We start from the raw sequence: 11363 nt of genomic DNA on the forward strand, positions 1-11363 counted from the left end.
ACCACCCCACCGCCACAAAACTACAGGAAAAGCGCAGCGAAAAGCCCACATCAAGCTGGTCTGTTCTGATTGCAGCGTTTGTGCGTTTGTTTTCAATCAAGAGAAAAGTAAGACCTTGTGATATTTATCATGAAGGATATACATTTAAAATAGGCATTCGACGTACAGGTGCGTGAAATCTACGGTTATCACAATTCTTATCGTATGACAGAATGAGAAAGAATGCAACTGAGGACGTCTACCTTTTTCGTTGATGGGTGAATTCAGATTTATTGCCATACTGAAAATCTTTTCAACATCTTAAAAGAAGGATATAAATCAATAGCAAATGTAATTTAATCCTAACACCTGTAAATAACTAAATAATCACAGATAAAGGATTAAAACTAGGACATCTGTGACAACCGTTGTATCACAAGTTTTTATATTTAATGGTATGGATAAGCCTCTGTGTGTAAGAAGTAATCAGTAGAATAAGGTTTTAGTTTCTTTGGCGGTAATTGGTGGATTGGTTAGGCGTGTAACAACACTCAGCAGTTTTCATGCTATATGGTGGTGGTCTGTACATAAACGCGTTTGGACCCAACCATACAGTGATCATCAGCATGAGCATCTATCTACACAACTGGGATGCGATGACGTGTGCAGTGTCAATCAAGTCAGCGAATCTGACCACCCGATCCTGTTAGTCGCCTCTTACAACAAGCATGGGTTACTGAAGACTAAATATTCTTCGACAGGTTTTCTGAATGAATTTGAGGCAGCCTCTGTATTATAAGTCAGGTCGATTTGAATTCATTAGTAATTCTCCTTAAATTTCTACATACAAGTCATGATAACAGCCAAAGCCGTCACCTTTATATATCAGCACCTTGGAACTGTGGTAAAGTTTGTGACTGGGTGAGTGAGTGAGTGAGTGAGTGAGTGAGCGAGCGTGAGAGAGCGAGCGAGCGAGTGAGTGAGTGAGTGAGTGAGTGAGTGAGTGAGTGAGTTAGTTATAGTCGCACACCGTAACTTTAACAGGACACGTTAACAAAAGAAAGTGTTTTGGTACATAATTGGTCTACAGTAAATCAACCAGAATATCACAGATAGAGATTAAAACGAGCATATTAGTAATACGTATTTGACTATACGGGACAATACAGTATACACATAGCCCATAGTTCACCTGAAGGTTGGCCACAGCACTTGAAGGGACGTTGGTTATCGTATTTGTATGAGGGTGAATGAGTGTAGTTTTACGCCGCACTCAGCAAGTTGTCAGCCATACGACGGCGGTCCGTACGCAATCGAGTCTGGACAAGCCGGTGATCAACACTGCGCAATTGAGAACCGCTGTGTCAACTAAGTGAGCGAGCCTGACTACTCGATCCCATTTGTCGCCTGTTACGACAAGCATTGTACCCGTCTATGGCAAGCATGGGTTGATGAAGGCCTATTCTACCCCGGACCTTCACGGGTCTGTAAAATAGTAAACATAAACAAAAGAATAATAAGTCTCGACTACTTACCCTAACATGTACCGCTTGACAATAAAGGCGAAATAGTGACGAAATCTGCTGTGAAGGTAGAAGTTCGCTGAAAAGGTTAAATGTTTCTAGGTTTAACGGTAAGTCGCACTGATCCTTTTTGAGACGGACCCTTAACGTGAGCATACATCCTCTCATTTCACTACAGATCGTCCTACGGACGCGAACAAACAAGGAGGTGGCGGAGAGTTTGTAGAAAGCTTAAAGTTGTTTGGGGGTCATGCAGTAACATTGCTTTAGCAGTAGCGAAAAAGGCGACCCCTTCACAAGCTGGTATAACCTTTCACGTGAATGCAGGGCCTGGCTTCCGGGGGTTAAAGAGCTGTCAGTGCCAGGCGCTTGGAGCAAAGTTCGTGGACCACTCATCGGGAGAATTCCTAATTTGAATGTCATATACCGTCTATTAAGAACAATTAGTTCCCGGAGCACCATAACTATTTTCAGCCGTTGTAATATGATCAATTAACTTCGACATTTATGGTCAGTCAGATATTTACACGAACTTACTGAAATTACTTTTGCTTGTCTGTGACTTTTCACACCTAAAGCCCTCAGTCGAGTCATAATTTTTGGTGAGTGAGTGAGTTTGCTTTTACGTCAGGTTCAGCAAGTTTTAGTTTTAGGCCCCTTTTAGCAATAAGGGGGACACCAGAAATGGGCTTCACACATTGTACCCATATGGAGAATCCAACCCAGGGGGTCGGCGTGACGAGTTAACGCCTTAACCACTAGGCTATACCACAGTTCCTCTTAGTTTTCAAAGGTGAGTAAATATAGCTTTACGCCGCTTTTAGCGGTATTCCAGCAATATCTTGGCGGGAGACGCCACAACTGGGATTCACATATTGTACCCATGTGGGTTTTGAGGAGCGAACGCTTTAACCACAGCTAGTCTAAGTTTTAAGGGTGAGCGAGTATAGTTTTACGTCGCATTTAGCAGTATTCCAGCAGGGCGGGGCCCACCGGAAATGAGAGTCACACACTGTACCAATGTGGGGAATCGAAACCGGGTATTTGGATTGACGAGCGAACGCTTCAACCACTTTGCCACACCACCGCCCTCTAAAGTTTTAAGGGAAACTAGTATGAGTGAAGGTACCATGTAGTGACATACGAACATTGTAGATTCTCATCTAATGATAAGCATTATATTGCGTTTACAGCTAATGTCCGATTTCATGTAAGAAAATGATTTTTTGAATTATAGTAAATCAGAATATTTGAAATATTATTTATAACCAAGGCCATTTCAAGACTCACTGCCAAAAACACCCCTGTTATAAAGCAGAAATGTATGGTCAAACTATTAAAAATTACAACAAATTCATTATTTAGTTTCGTGGTTTACCACTCACTCACTCACTCACTCACTCTCCTTACTGGCTGAATGCATGCCACGGATATATTAGTGGTGTGCAATGAAGATAAAATCACACGAGAAATCAAAAGAGATATATGTCCATGATCACTGGTCAAGAAGACCCGAAAATGGTGAAAATGTGGTTCAGTTCTGGAGACCGAATGGGATGTTATTTTTCACAATCAGGAATGATTGAACTATGATTTAAAGCCGGCTGTTACCAGGTACAATGCGTGACTTTCGTGCAGGGTCCCTTTTCAGATGCAACATACTATTTCCACACTTTAATATCTTTTGGAAGGTTCATATTAAGAACCTGGTTGACCGGTTTTCATCTAAATACTACCACTAGTAGGGTAAGAATACGCCCTCCGTTTCTGGAACACCTGGTGTCACTATTCCACAGTACTAGTGATTCATAAAGACATGCTCCGTCATCATATTGCATAGTGCTAATCATTGGATTGTCTGGTTCAGACGCGACTTGTTTACAAACAACATCATACAGCTGTAATACTGTTGAAACACATATCTGAAATTGTACAACCGACCATGCTTTTGGCATAATGAATGTGTTTTGTGGGTTCTGTTTGGAATGCTGCGATCATGATATATAATTGTGGATAGCAATTTTTGGTAAGGTCAGATGTCATTTGTATTCGATGAGAAAAATATTTGTTAAAGTTTACAAATTCAAAGTGATTTTACCAAAAGGATGAGTAAGGGTAAGGCTAAACTGTTGACAGGTAGTATATGTCGAAGATACTGACTGAGTGAGTGAGTTAATATTTAACGTCACATCGGCAATATTTCAGCCATATCGTGACGAGAACAGTTAATACTGAAATGGAATGTATGTATGTATATCACAAAAAAATTGTCGTCAAAGGACAGTAAAACAACTAGAATATCACAGTGTGGAAAGTTAAAACTAATATCACTATTTAGACGAGACAATATAAAATACGAGCTATATATCACCAACAACTGAAGGTAGATCACCACACTAGGGACCATGGGGACCCTGCATGGACCCTAGCTGGATTTACATCATCCCTCCGGCCGTTAGTAATGTAGCAAATCTAGCCATACATTAAAAGCACACATATTCTACGATTGAAAATGTGGAAAGTTTTAATTTACGTTGCATGCTTGTGGACTTCCGTACCTGTCGAAGATTCATATCAGATCACCCAGGATAAGAGAGTGAGTAGGTTAAACTTTATAGTCACATGAATTCAAGAATTATTAACTCATGCTTAACACAATTAAATTGTAAAACCTGCCAACGTAGGTGACGAAAACAGCTAGACAGATAGACAGGTAACATGACAGATAAAAAAATAAAACTAGCAGGAAACTGTAAAATTCGACAAACTTTTACAGACAATACAATATAAACCCCGTGCTGGAGATCACCAGCATTAGCTCCTTACAATGGACCTTGGGGACAACATAAGAGAGAAATCTCAAATGTATGATTGAGTTATTCACGATTTCTTTCGCTGCTGATCCGTGAAGGTTCGGGGTAGAATAGGCCTTCAGCAACCGATGCTTGCTATAAAAGGCGACTTTGCGTGTCGTAAGAGGCGACAAACGGGATCGGGTGGTCAGGCTCGCTGACTTGGTTGACGCTTATCATCGGTTCCCAGTTGCGCAGATCGATGCTCATGCTGTTGATCACTATATTGTGTGGTCCAGACTCGTTTACTGACAGACCGCCGCCAATAGCATATATTGCTAAGTGCGGAGTTAAAGTAAACTCTCTCATTTACTCTTTCGGTGCTCATCAAAGAATGCTTGTACACGGGGACGAACGCAACTTTAATATAGAGGAGTATTTGATGACGATCTATTACGACAGAAGTGAGTGAGTGAGTGAGTTTAGTTTTACGCCATTTTTATCAATACTAAATTGAATTGCTTGATAACGGTGTTAATATTTACACCAAAATGTTGTACTCATAAAGAATTTGACTATCCACTGAACTTGGTTTCCCTTTGCCTATGTAACTTCTAAACTGCCTCTCAAAGAGAGGCGAAGTGCTTAGGCTAGAAACCTGTCCGCTGGCTAAAGAATGTTTTGTTTAGCCAGGCCGTCGGTGGTGTGAGCCTTGATTTCAAAGGCTCAAGAACACAATATGATCTAGTTGTTCTGGAGTGAGTGAGTGAGTATTTATAGTTACATGTTCAATATTCAGCCACACCGTGACGAGAACAATCAATGATCATCTATGAATGTATGGATTTAAAAAAAATAAAAACTGTTGACAAAGAACAGTATAATAGCATCAAAAAGAAGGCAAACCTAGCAGGTAATCATAAAACGACATCATTACAGAGAGCAACACAAAATAGAAATGGACTATTGATTGAGAGCAACTTAAGGTACATCACCATACCAGAGACCATGGGGACGTGCATTACCTTTGCTACCTGTATTTACACCATCCCTTCAGTTGCTGGCGATAGTGGGAACAAATTAGACGAATTTTAAAAGAACAAAAATACTAGTACGATTAAAATCTGTTAAGCATAAATTTAACAGTTTTGAGACTTATGTACTCTCGCAGGAAGGCAATAATTTTATTGCTGTGTTACCCAATTTGAAGAAACAGATCTAAGTTGATAATCTGCGCTTCTAATAATTATTGTAAAACCTTATTTATTTACAAAACATCAACATTCGCAATGACCTTGAATATTATGGGAAGGTGACCAAAATGGTGACAAACAACTCACACAATTATAGGATACGTCACACTCCTCTGTACAAACAACTCACACAGTTATAGGATACGTCACACTCCTCTGTACACACAACTCACACAGTTATAGGATACGTCACACTCCTCTGTACAAACAACTCACACAGTTATAGGATACGTCACACTCCTCTGTACACACAACTCACACAGTTATAGGATACGTCACACTTCTCTGTACAAACAACTCACACAGTTATAGGATACGTCACACTCATTTTGACAAACAACTCACACAGTTATAGGATACGTCACACTCCTTTTTACAAACAACTCACACAGTTATAGGATACGTCATACTCCTCTGTACAAACAACTCACACAGTTATAGGATACGTCACACTCATTTTTACAAACAACTCACACAGTTATAGGATACGTCACACTCTTTTTTACAAACAGCTCACACAGTTATAGGATACGTCATACTCCTCTCTACACACAACTCACGCAGTTATAGGATACGTCACACTCCTCTGTACAAACAACTCACACAGTTATAGGATACGTCACACTCATTTTTACAAACAACTCACACAGTTATAGGATGCGTCACACTCCTTTTTACAAACAACTCACACAGTTATAGGATACGTCATACTCCTCTCTACACACAACTCACACAGTTTTAGGATATGTCACACTCATTTTTACAAACAACTCACACAGTTATAGGATACGTCACACTCCTCTGTACACACAACTCACACAGTTATAGGATACGTCACTCTCCTTTTTACAAACAACTCACACAGTTATAGGATACGTCACACTCCTCTGTACACACAACTCACACAGTTATAGGATACGTCACACTCCGCTGTACACACAACTCACACAGTTATAGGATACGTCACATTGCCCTGTACGCATGATTCACACAGCTATAGGATACGTCAAAGTTCCTCTTTCGATGCATTTGTAACTGTTCCCGAGAGGTTTGAGTCTGTCGTTCTTGGTTACGTTGAGTTATACCACGCTCGCCGGGCGACCATGTGGCGTGTTCCGTGAATTGCCACAAGCTGTCCTGGACAGGACGATGGATTTCCTTTCAAGAAAAAAAATGATTTTGACGGTCAATATCTGACATTACCTTTACCTTTTTGACAGTTACATTTCACCTGGGACAAAGTATCGTCTTCCACTGACGCAGTGGCACTGGTACACTATGCAGTACCTATATCAAGGGGTGTATTGCACATGTCTTGTCAATAGTGCAAAAAGATACAACCTTTTATATTTACTTTTCATGTTCACCAAGGTTATTGTTCTGAGAAAGAACGAGGGATTAGCCTTCTGACATTTCATTCTGCACTGGTACATTGTGCAATATCTAATATTAAGTGAGGGATTATTTTACAACAATTGTGTATTGTCAATAGTACCAAATATATATAACCGTCTACAATTACGTTTCAATGGCGGACACATGGCTCAATCGCTTGTTGGAAAACTGACCAAAAGCAACGTCCAGGCAGAAGAGCGGTATAGCCAAACCGATGATGAAGATTTGTGAGGTCTATCAGGAACGCACCAGCCGTTATGAAATTGGAAGCCTGAATAAAATGTTTTGGTGTGCTTTGAGATGTATCTGTGTTGCAACACGGCTCAGGGTTGGGGCGTGTCAGGATGAGGAAGCATTGAGGGACACTGGACTCAGAGACAGACCTTGATGCAGCATCTTTGTAAAATACTAGCAACGGTAAACGAGGGAACATTAAGATACAACTGCATTGTATGAGTGAACCTGTATGAATAATATATAGGTTTGTTTGGATTATTGTCAACTCATTTCAGGAATGCCTCATTGACACCAAGTAAGTGGAGCTGATTATTTAACACCACCAAGACGTGAGCCGTTTTGGCAAATAATATACAAATAAGACCATACCTCCTCCTCCGATTCTTTGGCAGACATAGGGAAACCGCCATAAGTTTGCTAGACCCACATTAAATTCAAGCTGAACAATGAAACACATTTGACCTTTTAATCTCTCCGTCTGTTCTTCACCTGATACTACGTTTGGCTCCTGAAGGGAAGCGTTTATAGTCTGCTCCTTGCGCATTCTGAGCGTGCGGGAAGCGACCTGACATAATGAAATATATCGCTTAAGTCGAGAAAATAATCACACGTGACCATATTGTTCGCTACCATAGTTACGAAAAAGAATGAATAACTTCCCTCAAACCAGACATTTTTCAGCCTGAAATCAACAAACACGAAGTTTATGTTTACAATTCCTAACAAATTTCAACAACAGTACACAATAGGTCTAAGCATCAGATTGGTTCAGGGATTCTAATATTGTAGAATAATGGTCACTTCCCCAGAATTTATTGACCAGTTACACTCAAACAGTAGGTTTACATATGTAGCTGATAAAACGAGAGCTGAAAACGTTCCTGTGATGGGATGTAAATATGCATTTGAACCATCATTGTGCATGCATATTGGTAGCTGTACCAGATCAGAGTGGTTGTAAGCGTTTGATAACCCACGAGAATAGAGCTTCGGGAGGTATGTATGTATGTTGGAAGTGTTGAAAAAGACGGAAATACGAAATAAGAGAAGATGATGTAAAATCACCATTCCGAGTTCGGCATGGAGATCAGTTGTAAGTCTAAATAGGGTATGGGTACAATTCTGTTTTAAACAATTGCCTCCTGTAGACAGAATGTTGACGGTTTAAAATAAGTGGTCACTACCTGCAGTTCACTGAAGTTAGTTCTAGTCCCCAGCCGAACCACGGTACAATATTACTGGAATATCTTTGAAGCATCTGACAGGATTTTACATGTAGATGTTAACAATGACGATAACATAACCTACCTTCAGTGATCTTTGACCGTTTGGAGAAAGAAAGGAAAGACAGAGATGCATGTTTCGACGATTTCATTGGTTTGAGGTGGTGTGAATCGTTTAACATAGCGTACACCTGGTTCCTTAGCTCATAGACATGTCAGACACACGCAAGCACGGTCTCTTACGATTCTTGTGCTTGTTTGTTCTGTTTTGTGACAAAAGACTAAAAGTGGAATTGCTAAAAAACTATACAGTAATCAGACAGACTGTCTTTCATGTCTTTCAAAAGCAGTGCAACTGAACGTAAGCCTTAAATCACCTGAAATCACTTCCTTCACGCAGCAACTGATTTGGAAGCAAGTCAGTAGGAAACGACCTCTAGGAATCAGCATTAACCCGATTTAATAGTTTTGGGTGCAGAAAGAGACAAAAAAAGACATGTATGCCTTTTCTTGAATTACTTCTGACCTTTGACACACTAGAAAGTCTCTTCACATATGTCGGGTATATGCCGAACATGTGTTCAAGAAGCACGTGTCGACAGAGCTGTTGATTCATTAACCTAAGCTGTCTCCATCCTCTCTCGCAGAGCTGGCTGTCTCTTTCTTCTCCTCTCTTGTAACAAATAGTCGTCTCTGTCAATATTTTAAGGATAGTTTGTTATTTTTTGGGCGCAAATTCGACAAATCCCTCAGAGTTGGTCTGACGTCTGGATTATGATCTGGATTATGTTTATTAGTTTTTCAGTTTCCGACTTTGAGTCAAACGGACTGTAGTCACTTGTCGGTTATTATTATCACATTCGTGTGATATTCCTGATATCTTCATAGACGTTTACATTCCATTAGAAAGTCGAAAATGCAATCCTGTCGACCATCGAAGCTGCCATGACGGACTTCTACTTCTACTTCTACTTCTACAGACAAGCTACGTCCAATTTATAGTACTTTCACCAAACATAGTAGTACTGTCGTCATTTCAACTTACGTACTGGTTTCAAGATGCTCCACTCGATGCTTGGCAATTAGGTAAGGCAATATGTGAGTGGCGTGCCTGTGTGTATGCGTGTTGCTTCTGGTTGTTTGAATGAAAGTCACGTAGAATATGTTGAATTGCGTGACATGTTTTATGTATATGTACTCAGTCTGCTGATGTCATGTCAGTATTACATTGACAGATGTCCTGACTGACAACACATACTTACAAAAAATACAGTCCATGTATCCAAAAGGCAACTGATCTTTTATATATCACATACTCAGTTCCATGTTTTCAGAGAAGACAAATTCGCCTGTCTGATTTCTTTTGCTATAAATGGCAACATGACCGATCGACATGAGGTAATCAAACATTAATTTGTGGGAAAGTATATACCTAGCAGAAATATGTAGCTGACACTGCACAGTGTATGGCAATTGTTGGTGTGTGGCAAACGCAATATTGTTCCTGGCACTTTGCCCTCAACCACCAGAATACCATCCTTCACTGACACAGGGGTGCAACCCATAACAGACTGGTTGTCCAATTTGGTCGCCCCTTACGGCCATCGGTGGGGTGCTGTGGATATTTTCAGCCTCGGATCCACATGGGACTGACAGATGTAGTAGTATTACCTTGCTAAAAGGTGGTTTTGTATACATGTAACAGCTCATAATGAAAAGTTAGTAAACAGGCTTGAGATGATCATGCACATTGTCGTTGGATGGACAAGGACAGCGCAATTTTACAGTTAATAGAGGAGCGATTGAAACGATTAATTAGAGGTCTTCCGATATGTTATGAAACTCATAGACAAGAATTCATGAAAAGGTGCAAAGAAAGAAAGTGATGTATGGTTCATAAATATCAAGACTGGGATTATGTTTAAGTTCCAAACTGTAAAAAATTGAAGAAAAGTACCATGAAACGTATCTTCCAATTTGCGCAAGACAGGAACAAAATTTGATATGCTGTGTAGGATATCATCACGCAAAGTGACACCCTTGTGCATGTTCTCTGGAAATGTGACGAAGGAACGAAGAGTCGATATGTTGACATCGTAAATGATCACCCTACGAGGGGATATCAATAAGTTTTGAGCCTTGGGCATTTTTCATACCCAGGTGTCACAGCCCATGGTACGACATTGAACCTTGGGGTGTAGTTGATGTGATATATACGTTTTGGCATCCTACTCTCAGAAGTTATTGAACAGCTCACATTGACAGAAAGAGACCCCCCTCACGGCAGTGAAAATGAATAAAATTGAGTATAGGGCAGTAATTAAGTTCTTAGTTCTTGAAGGAAACTCGGCGAAGAACATTGAAGAAAGGCTTTCAGCAGTTTATGGGAAGTCTTCCCCTTCATCTGCTACCATCAAACGACGGGTCAATGAATTTAAGCATGGTAGAGAGAGTCTTGGAGATGACCCCCGTCCAGGTCGTCCAACAACAAGCACTAGTCAGGAAAACATTGACAGAGTGCATAGACTTGTGCTGGAAAATCGTCGAATCACACTCCACGAGTTAGAGGAGACCACAGGCATTTCACAGAGACAATTCTTCATGAACATCTCGTCATGTCTAAGGTGTGCGCAAGAGAGGTGCCAAGAATGCCTACAGATGAAATGAAGCAAACAAGGGTCACCATAAGCAACTCCATGCTAACAAGATACAACAAGAATCCAGAAGATTTTCACTTCAGGCTAGTAACCTGTGATGAAACCTGGATCCACCACTATGATCCTGAGAGCAAACAAGAATCCATGGAATGGAAACGTCTGACTTCTCCTAGGACCAAAAAGTTCAAAGCCTTCAGATCAGTGCAGAAGGTAATGGCGACAGTCTTCGGGGATAGCAAAGGCGTCATCCACATAGATTACTTGCCAAAGGGAAGAACAATGAATAGGGATTATTACGCTAACT

The sequence above is a fragment of the Haliotis asinina genome, chromosome 12, assembly GCF_037392515.1.
Source record: "Haliotis asinina isolate JCU_RB_2024 chromosome 12, JCU_Hal_asi_v2, whole genome shotgun sequence".
Lineage (NCBI taxonomy): Eukaryota > Metazoa > Mollusca > Gastropoda > Lepetellida > Haliotidae > Haliotis > Haliotis asinina.